Here is a 21,426-nt window from a genome sequence, read left to right as displayed (position 1 = left end):
ATTCGAAAATTCTTGCTTAAAATCCTGAATGCACTCCAGCTATTGTAGAAGCATTGTCGTGTCCTCGACAGACCATATTAAAAATATGTATTTAAAATAGCTGTCACGGAACCCTCACCGAGCTGGTACCCGGCACGAACTGTACTCCCCCCTCCCCCTCTCCCCCCTCCCACCCCCTCCAGCTGCTACGTCACTGGGGTCGTTTCATTGATACACACATTGGACGGATACCGTTGGCGCCAGCCAGCGTTGGCCCCAATATGTGGACCCGGCCTAGAATTGAGAGCTGCGCCCCTCCGCCGCTTGGCGGCGTGGCCGTCGCTTTAAGATGTACGGGAGCGAGGCTGCAGGCACAGTTGGCCACCTGCCGCCGAAGAACGCACTGCTCATTCCTCCGCCTGCTGCTTTCGTGACACTCAAAAAGGTCAGTACCAACGAGGTTCCCGATTTTCTTCAGCACTTCTCTCAAGCTTTCAATGTAACTACAGGGAGAACCCATACTCCACTGAAAAACTTTCGGAGGTTGTTCAGGGAATTTTTGTGTGTGTTGGACCCGTGGTGTCTGGTGGCTCGCTGAAGAGTAATGGTCTACAGTCTGTTAAGTAAGATCGTGATTGGGTTAGTCAGTAGAAAAAAGTATGACAACAAACTAAAACATACACTTACGCCATATAAGAAAAAAAAAGCGATTACGATTAATAATACGTGCAGTTACCTGCAGCGTCGGTAATTGCTTTGCTTCTCCGAGTCATTCTTGAAACCATGTTTTTCGCGTATTCACGTGGAAGAGACCTCCAAATGCGACGCATTCGCGGTGACAACTGTTTCACAGTAAATTTTGCTTGCCCTTGACGCCATGTTAAGAATGAGTTTCCCACATAAAGGTTAATAACCATTTTTACGAATTTTTGGAGTCACTTTAGCGATTCGGCCACTTTCTTCAAAGTCATCCACGTTTTTAACCACTTTACAGCGTGTTACTCACTTTTGTACAAATTACTTTGATTTCCCCTATATTTAGACGCCGCGGCATAACTCATTTTCAGGCCTTTAGGGTAGTCACAGAGAAATATAGACTCAAAACGCGAAGCGTAAGCTGCACTCATCTCTATTCTTGCGTATCTCAGTCAAGAATTCAGAGTGAACTAATGCTTTACCGACGTTGCATGAAGGAGAAAGGTTCCCTCTATTGAGGTGTGTAAGAGCTAACGCGATATCTTTTACCATCTGCATGTAGTGTCGATCACGCTCTTACGTGACGGATTGTATACACGATTTATTCGACTTTGTTACCCTTAATTACCTTTCTGTCCATGACAATAGACTGACAGCAGTGAATATGTTTGTAATATATTATCAACAAAACAAAGAAGGAACAGGTTTATTGTAAACGACTATCCACATATCGAAAAGTACTGTAATGTGGTAGACGTCGCTGCGGGAACAGCTGAGCATAGCGAAGTTTAGTCACTCTTGCATTTCTTTCAGTGAACTCATACTCCTGATTTACGTTCACCAACTCTCCATCAGCAAAATTATCAATACTGCTGTGTATCAAAGATAACGCTCTGCCAAAACTACGGTTCGATAGTTTCGGTACACATCACAGATGACGTAGTAAACGCTAAGATTACCAGTAGCACTGGTAGCATTGCTAGGGAAAGAAACGTAAATGAATGTGTAACAGGGACTGAATGTGTAACTGGGAACCGACGACTTCTCTTTGTTTTTAGATACTTTGTTTTGAGTATAAAATTAGAACCGCGCAGCATTCAGAGGTAATCCAAAGTGTATTCTATAACCTTATAGTAAGTTTGTAAGCAACAAAAATTGGTTAATTGCGTCACTTCTGCTCCTTTACGTAACAAAAGTAATTACTTTAGATGCAACTACAGTTTACCCGCACAAACGTAGAAATGTATATAATCACTGTTGTTATTCTGTATTAAATAGAAAGTTCATCATCATGCTCAAAGGTAACAGTTTCCTGTTACTATTGATAGTCGTGAAAGTTGTTCTTAAATAACAGAAACGTGTTTGATATAAGTTCGACGAGTTACTGAAGCGGTGTTCGATAGATTTTTGTTTTACTTTTTTATTTTACCTTTTTGTTGAGGAAATTGTGTTTCTTAGCGCTGTATTCCAAATCTGTATTGCTTTCTTTATTTTTACTACAAAATCCCTCTGTTTCACATTACATATCAATGATTTTCGAGTACAGCCTGAATTAAACATCGACAGTTTCGATTTTACTGTAAATGCTATTTACTTTTAAGTTCAAATGGTTCAAAGGGCTCTAAACACTATGGGACTTAACAGCTCAGGTCATCAGTCCCCTAGACTTAGAACTACTTAAACCTAACTAACCTAAGGACATCACACACATCCATGCCCAGACAGGATTCCAACCTGCGACTGCAGCAGCCGCAAATGTGTGTGAAATCTTGTGGGACTTAACTGCTAAGGTCATCAGTCCCTAAGCATACACATTACTAAACCTAAATCATCCTAAGGCCAAACACGCACACCCATGGCCGAGGGAGGACTCGAACCTCCGCCGGGACCAGCCGCACAGTCCATGACTGCAGCGGAGGTTCGAGTCCTTCCTCGGGCATGGGTGTGTGAGTTTGTCCTTAGGATAATGTAGGTTAAGTAGTGTGTACGCTTAGGGACTGACGACCGTAGCAGTTAAGCCCCATAAGATTTCACATACATCTGAACATTTTTTGACTGCAGCGCCCCTAGACCGCTCGGCTAATCCCGCACGGTCGTAGCAGCCGTGTGGTTCCGGACTGAAGGGCCTAGAACCGCTCGGCCACCGCGGACGGCTACTTTTAAGTGACAAAAAAATGGTTCAAATGGCTCCGAGCACTATGGGACTCAACATCTGAGATCATCAGTCCCCTAGAACTTAGAACTACTGAAACCTAACTAACCTAAGGACTTCACACACATCCATGCCCGAGGCAGGATTCGAACCTGCGACCGTAGCGGTCACGCGGTTCCAAACTGAAGCGCCTAGAACCGCACGGCCACACCGGCCGGCTTTTAAGTGACAGACAGGACGATAACTATGTAGAACGAAAATCTTCCAAAGGTTACCTGATCCTTTATAAATCCTCACTCAGTTTCTAGTTGGTTACCGCTTCTGGTTTTTAGGAGAATCTTGTAAGACACTGATTGCATGCATAAACAAAACGGTAGTTATGAGGTAACGCCTGATAGGTATGTAACAACCTAATTCACAGGTAACAACAGGTACGACCTTAAATGACCAAAGCTACAAGGAAAACTACTATATACACCTACTTGTGATAGTCTATAGCAACCTATGCCATTTTTACAACTCTACGTACAACCAACATTGCCGGAAAAACAAACCTTAGACAGAATCGAGCAGTACTGAAAGTAAATTTGTGAACGCAGAAAAAAAGTGAGTGTTAATGTTGTGAACAGCAGGTACCATGAGGGAATATACGAAGTTTGTTTCTAAACAAGATACACAACGCATAGCGTTGACATTTGCCCTGTTCCATAGATATTTTAAGTCTTATACACATACAAAGATATATGGTGGGTAAGAAATCAAATAGAATATGTCTGTAACGAGCCACCAGAGACTTTAGATCCCTTCATTAAAATACTTGGGAAATATCCCTGAACTAACTCCGAATTTTTTTCGGTGTAATTGTGTGTGTATGTTGGTGGCAAGCATGAATTTTGGAAAACGCCATCATTCGTAACACAGCTTGAGCTCCTCGCATATGATGTCCTAAGAGGCACGGATGGGATGTAACCAGTTGATTGCGATGTTTCTAGCGAAAGTTTTCAGTACTACACCAGCACCTATTACTGAAAATATGGTAACATGGGATGTTGTGACACCCGAAGACTAGCAGATTTTAATAAAACTGTGTGGCCGAATTAGTGGGGTACCTAGTTGGATCGACGTATGATATTTTGTTTAGTTATTTATTAATGAGTATAAAATATGGGTATTTCTGTGTGGTCCCGAGACGAGGGAGAGACGAAATTTCGAAAGCTAGAAAACATTTTCGTACGTAAGAAAATACTTTTGCATTATTTTACTTCTGATGCAATCGTACCAATTTATATTAATTTTAAAAAGATGTGGCGCTGGCCGATAGGTTGGTTCCTCTTCAGGCAAGAGGATTCCATGAGCGCGAAGATACTGTTGCTGGCAAGCACTTGGTGCTTATGATTATCCTGGTAATGACTACCTAACACATCACTAGAGTACATTCAGAATTAGGTTGTGAAATTGACCTAGTTGTTGCAGGAACGTCAGTATAGGGTAGCAATAGAAAGATAGTGCTACCACGATAGTATACTATGGGACTGAGTGTTTAAACAGAATCTAGCAGGAACATTCAGTACCACTTTCGCGGTTTTTCTGAAGCAGCCAACACAAAACATCTTCGTCGTCAGCATCAACCGCAGTGGACCTCGTTACGACGTAAAGTCAGCGCCGGCACGCCAGTCAGGAACGACAGAGAAGAGAAGGCTGTGAAAGAGGTCGGCCAATCGCAAGCTGACAGACCTCCCTCCAGGATGACAACACGACAGCAGCACGACCAGGTGAAGACGACATAAGCGCCGCGCCCGACTGATGGCAGCCTATCCATCAAGACAGTAAGACCGTGAGCCACCGGTGTAGCTGTATTTCAACCTCACAAAAAAAAAAAATACTGTTGGCAACCGCTTCCATAGGCAGTTTCAACGTAGCCACTTCGTTCGCCGACGCATCGTAGCCTCTTCATTAGGAATCTCTACGTAGCACAGTTAGACATCAGCTGTCCCGGCAGTTCAGATGGCACACTGCTGTTACTAGCAGTCGCTGGGACCAGAAGTGTTACTGGTGTTTGTCTGTTCTGAAGAAGACTGAATATTTTGTATGTCGCCCTTTGCTTGCGACACACCTGTGTTATTGCACTTGTGGGTGAATGACGTATAAAGAACTACAAGAATTCTCAGATCTAAGTTAAGTATTTGTACTTGTTGTAATAAAACTCATTAATACGAATTCTTTGATTGTTTGTCTAGCGAACCGAGTATTCAGGATTCCTAGACAAAACAAACCTCGTCTTAGGTACCACGTTGGCGAAGTCTTGTACTGAGAGCTTGACTCGCTTTTCTAAAAAATCCGAAGAAGGTTCGTAATCCGAGCTCTAAACGTCGAGCTTTTATAGTATGTCTCGAGAGAGTCACCGCAACAAGAGGCCTACAATAAAAATCCCTTGAAAATATTAATTTACCAGCATAAAAATAACTTGCGCCTTACGACGTGTGTCCTGTTAATAATGTTCCGCTGCTTCTGACGTCGCTAAGCTAAAAAGAATACTTAGTGATTAAAGAAGAAATGACGAGCTGTCTCAGTTCCGAGCAGCAATTAATAAAAAAACTGCACACTGCACTCAGTTGCTAGAAACAAAAATACAATATTTGAAATTCAGTTCGCTTTGTAAGCGAACCGACTCACAATTGTATAATAAAAAATGGTATATTCTTTAAGGAAAATTACAGGTATGGTACCTAATTGTAATAACTTTCTATTTTTGTGGTCTTCAGTCCGAAGACTGGCTCTCACAAGGGGAGGCCGCCAATTGCGAAATTCAGATTCGATTCATACTGCGCATAATAAAAGCTCATGGCCAGAGGTGTAATGTGGCAAAGCACCAAGATGCACTTCTCAGCCGTTGTCGAGAAAATCGACAGTTAAAAGAAACCGTTGCAGTGAAATACTCTCTACAATTAATGATTCTCTACAGTCTACAGCGTCATGGCGCAGCGGTAAGCGCTCTGGTTCGTAATCCGAAAGTCGCCGGATTGTCTCGTCTTTACAAGTAAAATGTAAACTGTATTTTGTAAAACGAAATTGTTATTTTGTAAATAAAAGTCTATATACGTTAAAAAAAAAGATCGAATCTCGTGCTATGCAGTTGTAACAATTATGCATATAATAAGTTGTTGAAAGTCGTTTGTCGTGGAAAAACTGGCGACTTCGAACATCATTATGTTTTCCGCAAACAAAGTTGTATTTCACAAATGTTATTAATTGTCTTCATAATGTTAACCACGCATAGTTAACGGAAGACGTAGAAACGATATTCCGAAACGAATACGTATAGCGTAAGTCAAACGTTCGAATTAGAATAGAGACCCCACGAACACAAATTTGCTGTGGCAGGTATGAAATATAAACTCCGTTACTCGCTCATTACACTTGAATGACAGATGTTGAATGGGCCGAAACGAGCCGTCGCATTACAGCGCAGTTGCCTGCTAACTTCGAAAGAAGGTAGATGCGGTCCCTAGCGCAACTTATAACATTGTCGAAAATCAGTGCGGACGGGAGAGCTTTGGTACACCCTGTTAAAAAAAACGGAAAAATGGAGGCGGTACAATTGGAGAGCGATCCGCCTTCACCAACATGCATAAGCAATTCATTAATACTTTATATATATATATATATATATATATATATATATATATATATATATATATATATATGAATTACAAAAAATTAATAATAAAAAAAAATTGCATTGTGCGAGATTCGATCCGGCGACCTTCGGATTACGAACCCGAGCACTTGCCGTTGCGCCACGACGCTGTAGAAAATGTTTAATCGTCGAGAGTATTTCACCGCAACGGTTTCTTTTAACTGTCGATTTTCTCGACAACGGCTGAAAAGTGCATCTTGGTGCTTTGCCACATTACACCTCTGGCCATGAGCTTTTATTACGCGCAGTATGAATCGAATCTGAATTTCACAATTGGCGGCCTCCCCTTGTCAGTGCAAATCTCAATGCTCCTCTATCCTGGGCAGGCCTCTTCATTTCTACATCACTACCGCAACCTACAAACAGTTGAACCCGCTTGCTTTGTTCAAGAATTGGTCTCCCTGTACAATATTTATACATTCTTCCTCCCTCCCTACCTCCCCCCTCAAACACACTCTTCCCTCCATCGCCAAAGTGACGATTCCTTGCCGTCCTATCAACAGATACCTTGTTTTAGTTAAGTCACGTCACGAATTTCTGTTTCCCCAAATTCGATTCAGAACTTAATCTGTTATTAACCCATCCAGCTAATCTTCAGCATTACTCTGTAGCACCACACGTCAAAATCTTCTATTCTCTTCTTGTCTGAAGTGCTTGTCGTTTACGTTTCACTTACGTACAAGGCTACACTACAGACGAATACCGTCAGACTAGACTTCGTAACTACTTTTATATCAATTTAATAATAAATTCAGTAGCTCTAGTGTGGCTCAATTACAAATACGTCAGTCCAGAATACATGTACTGCTGAGACTAACTGATACGTCGTGTTTATTTTCTTGTTTTTGCGCGGCCGCAGCGAGTTGTAGACTCTGTGCCTCTTACGCGAATGTTCCACACCTTCACCGCATTCCCCGGAACTCGATGCTGGATGGTGGCTCGGAATTTTTTGTTGCTCTTTCCGCATCACTCAGCACCAGTTTAATGTTCTTTCCTTAACTTACGCTGTCAGAAAGAAATCGCAGCACCAACAAATAACTAACGTAGATAAATCAAATTTTGGGAATACATTTGTCTAGGTAACATACACTACTGGCCATTAAAATAGCTCCACCACGAAAAATTGCAAATGATAAACGGCTATTCATTGAACAAATATATTATACTAGAACTGACATGTGATTATATTTTCTCGCAATTTGGGTGCATAGGTCCTGAGAAATCAGTACACAGAACAACCACCTCTGGCCCTAATAACGGCCTTGATACGCCTGGGCATTGCGTCAAACAGTGCTTGGATGGCGTGTACAGGTGCAGCTGCCCATGCAGCTTCAACACGATACCACAGTTCATCAAGAGTAGTGACTGGCGTATTGTGACGAGCCAGTTGCTCGGCCACCATTGACCAGACGTTTTCAATTGGTGAGAGATCCGGAGAATGTGCTGGCCAGGGCAGCAGTCGAACATTTTCTGTATCCAGAAAGGCCCGTACAGGACCTGCAACATGCGGTCGTGCATTATCCTGCTGAAATGTAGGGTTTCGCAGGGATCGAATGAAGGGTAGAACCACGGGTCGTAACACATCTGAAATGTAACGTCCACTGTTCAAAGTGCTCTCAATGCGAACAAGAGGTGACCGAGACGCGTAACCAAGGCACCCCATACCATCACGCCGGGTGATACGCCAGTATGGCGATGACGAATACACGTTTCCAATGTGCGTTCACCGGGATGTCGCCAAACACGGATGCGACCATCACGACGCTGTGAACAGAACACGGATTCATCCGAAAAAAATGACGTTTTGCCATTCGTGCACCCAGGTTCGTCGTTGAGTACACCATCGCAGGCGCTCCTGTCTGTGATGCAGCGTCAAGGGTAACCGCAGCCATGGTCGCCGAGCTGATAGTCCATGCTGCTGTAAACGTCGTCGAACTGTTCGTGCAGATGGTTGTTGTCTTGCAAACGTCCCCATATGTTTACTCAGGGATCGAGACGTAGCTGCACGATCCGTTACAGCCATGCGGATAAGATGCCTGTCACCTCCACTGCTAGTGATACGAGGCCGTTGGGATCCAGCAGGGCGTTCCGTACTACCCTCCTGAAACCACCGATTCCATATTCTCCTTAAGTCATTGGATCTCGACGAACGCGAGCAGCAATGTCGCGATACGATAAACCGCAATCGCGATAGGCTACAATCCGACCTTTATCAAAGTCTGAAACGTGATGGTACGCATTTCTCCTCTTTACACGAGGTATCACAACAACGGTTCAGCAGGCAACGCCGGTCAACTGCCGTTTGTGTATGAGAAATCGGTTGGAAACTTTCCTCATGTCAGCACATTTTAGGTGTCGCCACCGGCGCCAACCTTGTGTGAATGCTCTGAAAAGCTAATCATTTGTATATCACAGCATCTTCTTCCTGTCGGTTAAATTTCGTGTCTGTAGCACGTCATCTTCGTGGTGTAGCAATTTTAATGGCCAGTAGTGTATTTAAGTGATTAACACAGCGAGATCATAGGATAATGTATGAGCGAGATAAGCCATTCCAATTGTAAAATGCCGGCACATTAATAACCAGTGAAGCAGCCAAAATGTTGAATGCAGTCACGCAAATGTGCATGCATTGTGGTGTACAGGTGCCGGATGTCATGTTGAGCGATAGAATTTCATGCGTGCAGCACTCGGTCGATCAATACAGGGACGATTAATGCTGTTTGTGGATAACGTTAGAGTGGTCATCCGATGATATCCCACATGTGATCGGCTAGAGACAGACCTGGTGATCGAGCAGGCAAGGCAACAAGTCGACATTCTGCAGAACATGTTGGGTTGCAACAGCGGTATGTGGGCGAACGTTATCTTGTTGGAAAACACACCCTGTAAAGCTATTGATGAATGGCAGCACAACAGGTCGAATCACCAGACTGATGTACAGTTTTGTAGCAAGGATGCGTGGGATAACTACGAGATTGCTCCTGCTGTCGTGCTAAATCGCACCCCAGGCCAAAGCTCCAGGTTTAGATTCGGCGTGTAAGTCCAACGTATGTAGCACACAGATTGATTGCAAGACCTCAACTGACCTTTTCCTAACCAACACATAGCCATCAGTGGCACCGAAGCAGAACCAGCTTTAATCAGAAAACACAACAAACATTCACCCTGACTTCCAATAAACTCTCGCTTGACACCGCTGAAGTCGCAAATGGCAGTGGTTTCTGGTCAGTTGATTTCACGCTACAGGGTGTCTGTGTCGGAGCTGTCCTTGAAGTAACAGATCTGTAACTGTTCGTTGTGTCACTGTGGTCCCAGAGCCACGCGCTGCGCACGATGGTCTTTGTTCTCGGTAGTGCCATGTGACCGTCCGGAGCCCGCTCTTCTTGCGACTGTACATTCTCGTGAATACCGCTGCTAGCGATCGTGTACATTGTCTACGTTCCTGCCAACTCTTTCTGGATTATCGCAGAAGGAGCGTCGACCTCCTCATAGTCCTGTTACACGACCTCGTTCAAACTCAGTCAAATGTTCATAATGGCGTCTTTGCCGCCTTAAAGGCATTCTTCGCTAACACCAACTGACCAACTCCAATCTCAAAGGTAACTAACGCTCACGACCGTTACAGCGTGTTTTTAAAACAAACCTGATTTGTGTCCTCATTGTCGCGCTAGTACATCTACAGCTACATGTATACTCTGCAAATCAAATTTAAGTGCCTGGCAGAGGGTTCATCGAACCACCTTCACAATTCTCTATTATTCCAATCTCGCATAGCGGGCGAAAGGAATGAACACCTGTATCTTTCCGTAGGAGCTCTGATTTCCCTTATTTTATCCTGGTGATCGTTCCTCCCTATGTAGGTCGCTGTCAACAAAATATTTTCACATTCGGAGGAGGAAGTTGGTGATTGGAATTTCGTGAGAAGATTCCGTCGCAGCGAAAAACGTCTTTCTTTTAATGATGTCCAGCCCAAATCCTGCCCGTTTCTGTGACACTCTCTCTCCCATATTTCGCGATAATACAAAACGTACTGCCTTTCTTTGAACTTTTTCGATGTACTCCGTCAGTCCTATCTGGTAAGGATCCCACACCGCGCAGCAGTATTCTAAAAGAGAACGGACAAGTGTAGTGTAGCCAGCCTCCTTAGTAGGTCTGTTACATTTTCTAAGTGTGCTGCCAATAAAACGCAGTCTTTAGTTAGCCTTCCCCACAACATTTTCTATGTGTTCCTTCCAATTTAATTTGTTCGTTATTGTAATACGTAGGTATTTAGTTTAATTTACGTCTTTTAGATTAGACCGATTTATCGTGTAACCGAAGTTTACGAGTTCCTTTTAGCACTCATGTGGATGACCTCACACTTTTCGTTATTTAGGGCCAACTGCCACTTTTTGCAACATTCAGATATCTTTTCTAACTCGTTTTGCAGTTTGTTTTGGTCTTCTGATGACTTTATTAGTCGATAAACGACAGCGTCATCTGCAAACAACCGAAGACGGCTGCTCAGATTGTCTCCCAAACCGTTTAGATACATAAGGAACAGCAAAGGGCCTATAACACTACCTTGGGGAACGCCAGAAATCACTTATGTTTTACTCGATGACTTTCCGTCAGTTACTACGAACTGTGACCTCTCTGACAGGAAATCACAAATCCAGTCACATAACTGAGACGATATTCCATAATTTCACTATGAGCCGCTTGTGTGGTACAGTGTCAAAAGCCTTCCGGAAATCCGGAAATTGTTATGCCACTGGCGCAAAATCTGAATAGACATCACCTTTCAGATGTAGAAACACATCTACCAATTTTCGTTTATCTCGTACATCTCCTTTTTGATGTTGCGATCTCTTTTTCCGGCAGTATATGTAGCAAATTGATATTTTTTGGGGAGTAAAAGATATTTATGTAGCTGGATCCGTAAAAACCCATTTCCTCGGAGGAGTTGTGAGCCTATTACATAACGCTTGACGTTTACCGTTCGTGAGACATGAATTACTCTCGTCATTGGAAGAGAACGGCCTGCCTGCAGCCTGCAGCTCCAGTCGAGATGAACCGCCTGCTTTCTAGGAAAACGCCCTTACATTCCAGTACCGGTTTCTCTCAACTCGCATTTCTCGCTCGTTCGTCATTATCGACAATAACTTTCTAAATATCAGAAGATACACATTTTTTAAACTTCTTAGCCTTTTGAGTACCAGTACTTTCTGCCTGAAACCACCATTACATTAATTTTGTTTTTAAGCACCAGTTAACATGAAACATGCGATACTGCTGCAATACAGATACATCTAGTACTACACTGAGGTAACTCTACGAATGTAGTGCATTGTAGTAGCCAGTTATAGTGTCCAAATCAACAATCGGAACGGGCATACGTGACCGTAGGAGATTATCACATGCGAATTTTTTAATCATTGAAAGCAAGTATATCTAAAGTTCTTGTGACATCAAAAAAATGGTTCAAATGGCTCTGAGCACTATGGGACTCAACTGCTGAGGTCATTAGTCCCCTAGAACTTAGAACTAGTTAAACCTAACTAACCTAAGGACATCACAAACATCCATGCCCGAGGCAGGATTCGAACCTGCGACCGTAGCGGTCTTGTGACATCAGTTTCAGTTTCTGCTACTGGTTTGACTGGGGCATTATGCAGTTTTGATATGAAATATGTAAAATTTTTGCTTGTTATTTATGACTAAGTTATTTTAGGCATTAGCATTTCATGGAAGTTCCGAGATATGGCACTGTGTCTTGGAGAAATGCGAATTTACTTTAAAATATAGCACATGATATGATGGATGGTTGAAAACTGTATGCCCTAGTGGCTCCAAAGTAAAACTACCACCTTTAAACAATTGGCTGTTTACTTTTTGCCACTATCTTCTTGTATTCGTTGCTACCTATGATGATAAGGTTATTTTCGTGAATGGTATTAGAAGTGTACCTTCTTTGGTGTTGTTGGGACTCGAAGGGTTAAACTGACATTTTTTTAAGTAGTGTAAGCGGATTGCTAACTGTACAACTCTCATTACCACCTATTTGAGTGCAAAATATTTAAGTACAAAGAATTCCGAGTTCAACATTATATTTGAATTTTCGAGTGAGATCTGGTCTCTTCTCTATTTTATAGTTGTGGTATGGCCTTTCCTGTTCACTTTCATTCCCATTATTAAAGTATCAATTCACTACCGTAAGACGCACTCTTTTCCTCGAAAAATTGGCTCCAAAATTCAGGTGCGTCTTATACTCGTAACTGATATAATAATGTCCAGTGTTTGATTTAAAATTCCCGCCGGTCTTAAAAATGGCCATATATTCGATGCCGCAGGAAATCTATCTCTATATGGCAACACGGGATTCATTGAGAAGCAGCAGTGAAAATATGTGGCGGAACATGGGCTGCGGGGATTCACAAGCTTGCCAACACTGTCTCCCTCCCGCTCCGCCAACACAAACTCAGAACACTATGTAGCCTCTGATGCGTCATTGCAGTCTGAGGTGCCATGAACTTGAATTGAAAGTGATTTGTGTTATCGGTAAAAGTACAATATTTTTGTGAGTATCCAGTTTCCTAACAGAAAAAAAAACGGTATTCATATGATGCGGGCTATAAATCGAAAATAAGAGCACATGCTGAAGAACATAGAAACAGAGCAGGTGAGCAGCATTTGGCCCTCCACCAACACAAAAACCATTCGCGATTGGCGCGCAAATAAAGATGAACTGAAAAAGATGAAGTCCAACGGTGGAAGTAGAGGACTGAATATAAAATGGCCAAAGCTAGAAGACGTCTATTTTCATGAATTTTAGAGGTCAGTTCGGTTTTATAAACTAAGAATTTTTTTAGTATGGCTTTGTAATCTAATAATTAAAATGGTAAAAACGGTATTTAAAAAATCGCTTAAAAACTAAGGTGCGTCTTTTAGTCCGTAAAATACGGTAGCTGATTAGCGCCTGCAGCCCCAACTAGGATCGAATACTATGTTCCCCAGACTACCCGAAAGGGAATCTTTCTCTGGGTTCCATTTGTTAAGCGCTGTTAATTTGCTTACATGGTGCAACAATCAGCATCCTCCATTAATACACAATAATAGAACTCTCAAAAATATTGTATGTGATCCGTTAGAATATATTCTGAAATACAAATAAATAACGAAACTGAGACGCCAGTGCACTAAGTGGCGTCAGCTTGAAGACTGAACGCAGTGCGACAAACGTTTCATATTATCAATCTTGTTGCTATCATTCATTGTTTGAGACTATGCTAACTTCGTACTTTTTGCAAAGTCATGCTGCCTTCTCAGGTACAAATTCTTCGTATTCTCAAGTAAATAAATAAGTAATAATAACAATAATAATAGTAATTAACAATGCATTATGAGACGTTTAATGGTAGACGGTGTGGCGCTATAAGACCTGTTTAACTTTGAAAGCTAAGATCTTTTACCTGAGGTTGTCTGCTTACAGGAGTCGCTCCTGTATCTTTTTCGCATTATTTATTATGGACGTAGCAACTGAAAAAGTTGTTGGCAACTGCGAAACGCTCCAGTTGTCTTTGAGAGGTGGACAAATGCTACTTTTCGCGATCTGTGAGGTTTAATTTTGGGACTGATCTTGTTCTTCTTTCGCGATCAGAGCAGATAAATTTCTCTTTGCTGACGATACAGGCTGTAGAATATAGCCAAACAGAGCTCGAATAAGAAGAAACAATATATAAGATATTCATAAAAATTACTGATTGGTTGCTAATACATAAATCAACTTAAAAAAATTCGATTTCATACAAAGCAGACCATATCTTAATCAATAACTGCTTAGCGCAGGGTTATGTAAATACACTCCTGGAAATGGAAAAAAGAACACATTGACACCGGTGTGTCAGACCCACCATACTTGCTCCGGACACTGCGAGAGGGCTGTACAAGCAATGATCACACGCACGGCACAGCGGACACACCAGGAACCGCGGTGTTGGCCGTCGAATGGCGCTAGCTGCGCAGCATTTGTGCACCGCCGCCGTCAGTGTCAACCAGTTTGCCGTGGCATACGGAGCTCCATCGCAGTCTTTAACACTGGTAGCATGCCGCGACAGCGTGGACGTGAACCGTATGTGCAGTTGACGGACTTTGAGCGAGGGCGTATAGTGGGCATGCGGGAGGCCGGGTGGACGTACCGCCGAATTGCTCAACACGTGGGGCGTGAGGTCTCCACAGTACATCGATGTTGTCGCCAGTGGTCGGCGGACGGTGCACGTGCCCGTCGACCTGGGACCGGACCGCAGCGACGCACGGATGCACGCCAAGACCGTAGGATCCTACGCAGTGCCGTAGGGGACCGCACCGCCACTTCCCAGCAAATTAGGGACACTGTTGCTCCTGGGGTATCGGCGAGGACCATTCGCAACCGTCTCCATGAAGCTGGGCTACGGTCCCGCACACCGTTAGGCCGTCTTCCGCTCACGCCCCAACATCGTGCAGCCCGCCTCCAGTGGTGTCGCGACAGGCGTGAATGCAGGGACGAATGGAGACGTGTCGTCTTCAGCGATGAGAGTCGCTTCTGCCTTGGTGCCAATGATGGTCGTATGCGTGTTTGGCGCCGTGCAGGTGAGCGCCACAATCAAGACTGCATACGACCGAGGCACACAGGGCCAACACCCGGCATCATGGTGTGGGGAGCGATCTCCTACACTGGCCGTACACCACTGGTGATCGTAGAGGGGACACTGAATAGTGCACGGTACATCCAAACCGTCATCGAACCCATCGTTCTACCATTCCTAGACCGGCAAGGGAACTTGCTGTTCCAACAGGACAATGCACGTCCGCATGTATCCCGTGCCACCCAACGTGCTCTAGAAGGTGTAAGTCAACTACCCTGGCCAGCAAGATCTCCGGATCTGTCCCCCATTGAGCATGTTTGGGACTGGATGAAGCGTCGTCTCACGCGGTCTGCACGTCCAGCACGAACGCTGGTCCAGCTGAGGCGCCAGGTGGAAATGGCATGGCAAGCCGTTCCACAGGACTACATCCAGCATCTCTACGATCGTCTCCATGGGAGAATAGCAGCCTGCATTGCTGCGAAAGGTGGATATACACTGTACTAGTGCCGACATTGTGCATGCTCTGTTGCCTGTGGCTATGTGCCTGTGGTTCTGTCAGTGTGATCATGTGATGTATCTGACCCCAGGAATGTGTCAATAAAGTTTCCCCTTTCTGGGACAATGAATTCACGGTGTTCTTATTTCAATTTCCAGGAGTGTATGTATAATGAATGTTCAAAGTTCATAGGAGTGCATAATGATTAGAGCTTGAATTGAAAATAAGGTATTATTGGTCCTCTCAAACAACTGAGTTTAGCAACGTTTCCTCCGTGTGTGCCTCTGATCTTAGTGTCGACATCTTCAGAAATTACTCTTACCTAGCTAGCATACATGCGTCCATTAATGTTATATGGATTACACAACTGTTAAAAATGCACGTGTACTAACAACAGCCTCAAAAGACATTTACTTCGTTCTGAAATTTGTTGTACTTCAGAAGAGAGCACTTGCGACTTCCAACAAGTTTTACACAAAACTTTTCGAAACTTTTTCCCGCTAACACCACCCAATAAAAAGTGAAAGGAAATTTTTTGTCGCTTACTTCATTTTCGCTGCTTATGCAGTTGAAGTTCAGCATCAGGAACGACATTTTAATTTATTACTTCCATACTATTAACTCCACACTTTGCAGTCGGTATGCACGTAAACCACTGAATGTAACTGCAAAATTATATCACTGTATGCCACTTAGCTCAGGAGATATGACGTCGGAAACGTCGACATACGCGAAAAACTAGATTTTCGTAAAACAAAGCACAAGTTTCACAGACTACACTAATCCATTGTTTAGTGACGAGAGCACTTAACGACTACCAATAAACGTTAGACGCAATTTCAAATTTTAAAATTTTCTTTAGTTTGTGGGTCAATAGTCCGAAACTAATAAAACCAGCATAATTAGCGCTTTGTGTCTTATACCATATAGGTTTTACGTGCTTGACGTTAAATATGCAAAACTTTAACTTATTTGTAAAGTAAGCAGAATTTTCAATCAGTTTTATAAATGAGAAGCCGAAATTTAAGGAATAAGGGGTGGGGTATTCCTGGGTTGAAACTAAGAGTCAGAAGAAAAAATGACGTCCACAGTCTACAACTTGACGTTATCCTTGTACGGAAAGAAGCAAAGTGTGCATTCATAAAAATATTTAACCAATTCCCTTGCGTATAGTATCGCTAAATGTACTGACATATTTCATAACAGAACAAGCTGTAATCAGCGTGCTACCCGATGCAGTTTCCTCTCCAATTTTCCTGAACCGTTTCACGGTATTATCGCATCGCCGGCGTGTGATTTCTCTCGAGTCTTTCCGAGAAACATTACCAGACTTAAGCGCCTTTTATGACTTTGGAAAGTCGCCATTCAGCTGAACAGTAAACAACAGTTGAGAGGCAATTCTGCCTCACTTCTTCTAATCCTGTTACCTTTTTCAATTTCTCTACGGGGACAGCTTTGATACACAGCTGCACCTACCGATGTTTTATGCAACCTGCAGTGTTATATCTGGCCTTCAAAAACCACACGTGAATTTTCATTTTCTCTCGCTCGCTACGCGCCAACTATAACTCCTTCCTGTAGGAAATTTAAAGTAGTTAAGTTCTGTACCGGGATATTTTTTTGCTGGAGGCCGTAGGTTAGAGTTATTCAAGAAAAACGTATAGAGATGACCTCCAAATTACACTAATTACGGGAATCCCACAGGAACAGAATGTACCAGCACACAACATGAAACTTTTTTTTTTCGTACAGAACAGGTGCACCTATTCCAGGACCACCACGTTCTTCGGACTCAAACCCACCAAACTTTTATTTGTGGGATCGTTTGAAAGTTCTTGTGTATGCAAGCCTGACAAGGGATGAAGAAGATCTTCATGCACGTAATATGGAAGGTTGTGATATCATACGTAATACTCCAGGGATAAGTCATTGAACCCGGGATTGAATTGGAGGGCGTGTAGGTCCATGTATCTGTGTGATGGCAGTATTTTGAGCATCTCATGCACTATTTGATCGAAAGTGTCTGATCAAATATTAGTAAACATTAATATGAGGTGTGTCCACAATTCGCGTTTATAATGGCTTCAACTCTGCTGAGGAAACTTTTAATGAGGGGTCAGAATGTGGAAGAATGGCAGACCATCCTCCATTAAGAGTCAAAACAAGAGAAGGTATCGATGTAACGATGCTGGGTTCTGGAGAGAAGTGGACGGTCTGCCTCAACCCAAAGGCGTTCCATTACAGGAATGTTATTATCCACGGCCTCTTGTATACTGCTTATGATAGGATACGTTGTCATGCAACTACAATAAATTTTCAGAAGGCAGAAAGCGCAAGGTTTTATCCTTAAATGATATTTCAAATGAGGCTGAAGGCCCAAACATTCTAAGACTTGACAAGTAAGGAACTTTCAATTTTAAAACGGCTGAATGCCCATTATTTAAAACTCAACTAAAAGCATACAAATTCAAACCATCGGCTATGAGCCATTAAAATACACAATCAAACACCAATAAGAAAAGGCAGCGGCGCTCAGAAGTTTGCGTGGGTCGGTCTGCACTTGAAATATTAACGTTTGCGTAGGGGCGACAGGTAGTTGGCCCAACTATATCCGACCCGCCAGCAACCGACCGACAAGACGACTTGCTTTCTACCCGACCAGTACATGCTACGGTCGCGGGTTCGAATCCTGCCTCGGGCATGGATGTGTGTGATGTCCTTAGGTTAGTTAAGTTTAAGTAGTTCTAAGTTTCTAGGGGACTGACGACATCAGATGTTAAGTCCCATAGTGCTCAGAGCCATTTTTGAACCAGTACACAAGGAACTCCAAAGCCAGAATGTAAAAGGCGAAGCCGCCCACAACCAACTATGCATAAGCTGTCAAAACTACACACACGTGTTGGACCGCTACAACACAGCGAGGAAAGGACATAGCCTGAATTTTACGTCAGTGGACAGGGCAGGTAACCGGAACGCTAACGGCCACAAGGCAGAAAATTCCGCTGGTGCACTTCAATTGCAAATAACCAAATACAGTTAGACTCCACTGGACGGTGGCTAAACCTTCTCCAACTCGAACACACACGTTGTTGCTCGCGGGAATGTTCCAACAGCCAACAACGAGAACCAGGTGGCACAATGTGAACAGTCTTGACTTGCTGATAAATTAAATCTAAACTAAACTTTCGTGTCCAGGGTCGGTGAGCCACGGACCTCGTAGGGATGGGAACAGCCCCACACATTCCGACACTGCGTAGAGACCACCCTCAGGCCCGGCCAAACTACGCCTCGTGGAGATTTCCTCGCTGCTCCATGCCAACCGACCGACTCCACATATCAGCATGGAGACAGCACTAGAATAACTGAGTAGTCGACATCACAAACTACACAGTTTCACGAACACTTGCACGAAGGACAACACTAATGGCAGCGGCTGTGCAATAATGACGAATGACGCAGGCAACCCTTAAGCGATCGCCGGCCAACATTCATGTCATCCGACAAGACGACTGACCGACGACCAACCAAGGTGGTCCACACTCAAGTGATATGTATGTATCGGCAACCGTCGGGCAAGTCATGGCTGTTCGGACGTCACTGCAGCCGCACCCCGACTGAACTTCTGCCGCGTCCTAAGTCAAAGACTGCCAGGTCCGAACTGCGGTGCTAGCGCCTCCCAACTCACTGGGAGATACGAAATAACTCCAAACACATGACAACCAGGAAGTAATAGCAAAGATTATACGCCAGGGCTTATATCGAAAAGCGCCGCTACTGCCGCTCACGGGCAGAGAAGGTGGCAACTCATTGACACCAGTAATTGAAATTAACATAACGAGGTGGTAGTACAGTAAAAACAGGATGTCAAATGAGATATGGCACGAACACGAGTCACGCACGGCTCAGGGAGCACAATCTAACCACGAGAAACATCACCTCCTGCGCTCTTCACTAAAAGCACTGCAGATGATGACAGGTGACATTTCCCAGGCATTCACGAAACTAATACATCCATCGGCTTGCCACAGGGTATAACGTGATTCGTCATTCCAGATCCTCGTTTCCAGTCAGCCGATGTCCAGTGGCGTCGCTGTTTACACTACCATGAGCGTCACGTAGTACCGACTACAGGAACAAGTGGCTTGTGAGGAGCTGCTCCGCCATTGTACCCATGCTTTTTAACTCTCTATGCACAGTCACTGAGCTAGCTGCACTGCTAATAGTACTTTGGAACTCACGATTCCATCCGATCTTTTTTACAGTCACGCTCTGCAATGCTCGACGGTCCCTGACCTCGAACACATGAGATCTTCTTGGCCTCGGTTTAGCTCTGGTTGTTTCTTCGAGTTTCCATTTCACAATCACACCACCACAAGCCGGCCTTGGCAGCTTCAGGAGGGTCGGAATGTCCCTGGTGGATCTTTTACTCAGCTGACATCGTCATCGAGTCACACGTCCACGTTAGAAATCATTGAGCTCCGCTGATCTACCCATTCCCCTTTTACTGACAACACAATACATCCTATCACTTTTTACGCAGGCATGTCTGCCTCTTGCGACATCTAGTGGTCAGTTCCGTACTACACAGATCAAAAAAAGTTTTGCATCACCTCGGTTCCGAGAGTTCCGGAACCTGTACAGAAAATTGGTATAGAGATCAACATAAACATCATTTCCGCCCTTTTTATTGCTCATGAAAACCACATATTGCATGTTGTACCACCATACAGCGAGACCTTCAGAGGTGGTGGTCAGGATTGCTTTATACACCGCTACCTCTAATACCCAGTAGCACGCCCTCTTGCATTGATGCATGCCTGTATTTGTCGTGACATGCTGTCCACAAGTTCATCAAGGCACTTTTGGTCCAGATTGTCCCTCTTCTCAATGGCGATTCGGCGTACATCCCGCAGAGTGGTTGGTGGGTCACGTCGTCCATAAACAGCCCTTTTCAATCTATCCCAGGCTTGTTTGATAGGGTTCATGTCTGGAGAACATACTGGTCACTCTAGTCGAGCGACGTCGTTGTCCTGAAGGAAGTCATCCACAAGATGTGCACGATGGGGACGCGAATTGTCGTCCATGAAGACGAAAGCCTCGCCAATACGCTGCCCATATGGTTGCACTATCGGTCGGAGGATGGCATTCACGTGTCGTACAGCCGTTACAGCGCTTTCAAGACCACCAGCGGCGTACGTCGGCCCCACATAATGCCACCCCAAAACAGCAGGGAACCTCCACCTTGCTGCACTCGCTGGACAGTGTGTCTAAGGCGTTCAGCGTGACAGAGTTGTCTCCAAAAACGTCTCCGACGATTGTCTGAAGGCATATGCGACACACATCGGTGAAGAGAATGTGATGCCAATCCTGAGCAGTCCGTTTGGCATGTTGTTGGGCCCATCTGTATCGCGCAGCATGGTGTCTTGGTTGGAAAGATGGACCTCGGCATGGACGTCGGGAGTGAAGTTACGCATCATACAGCCTGTCGCACACAGTTTGAGTCGTAACACGACGTCCTGTGGCTGCACGAAAAGCATCATTCAACATGGTGGCGTTGCTGTCAGGGTTCGTCCGAGTCATAACTCGTAGGTAGTGGTCATCCACTGCAGCAGTAGTCCTTAAGCGGCCTGAGGGAGGCATGTCATCGACAGTTCCTGTCTCTCTGCATCTCCTCCATGTCTGAATAACATCGTTTGGTTCACTCGGAGACGCCTGGATACTTCCCTTATTGAGAGCCCTTTCTGCCACAAAGTAAGAATGCGGACGCGATCGGACCACGGTATTGACCGTCTACGCATGGTTG

At 44.2% G+C, this 21,426-nt stretch overlaps 1 protein-coding gene across 1 annotated transcript in view; it reads left to right on the top strand.

The window, feature by feature from the left end:
• Positions 1–284: 284 nt before the first annotated feature.
• LOC124711640 (U-scoloptoxin(16)-Er12a-like) overlaps positions 285–21,426 on the top strand; it is a 103,239-nt gene continuing 82,097 nt past the window's right edge. The window contains exon 1 of the mRNA XM_047241829.1: positions 285–424. The gene's annotated coding sequence lies outside the window, so the exon portion shown is untranslated. The remainder of the gene's footprint in view (positions 425–21,426) is intronic.

Source organism: Schistocerca piceifrons, chromosome 8 (genome assembly GCF_021461385.2).
Source record: "Schistocerca piceifrons isolate TAMUIC-IGC-003096 chromosome 8, iqSchPice1.1, whole genome shotgun sequence".
Taxonomy (NCBI): domain Eukaryota; kingdom Metazoa; phylum Arthropoda; class Insecta; order Orthoptera; family Acrididae; genus Schistocerca; species Schistocerca piceifrons.
This window is presented reverse-complemented; position numbering and strand designations above follow the sequence as displayed.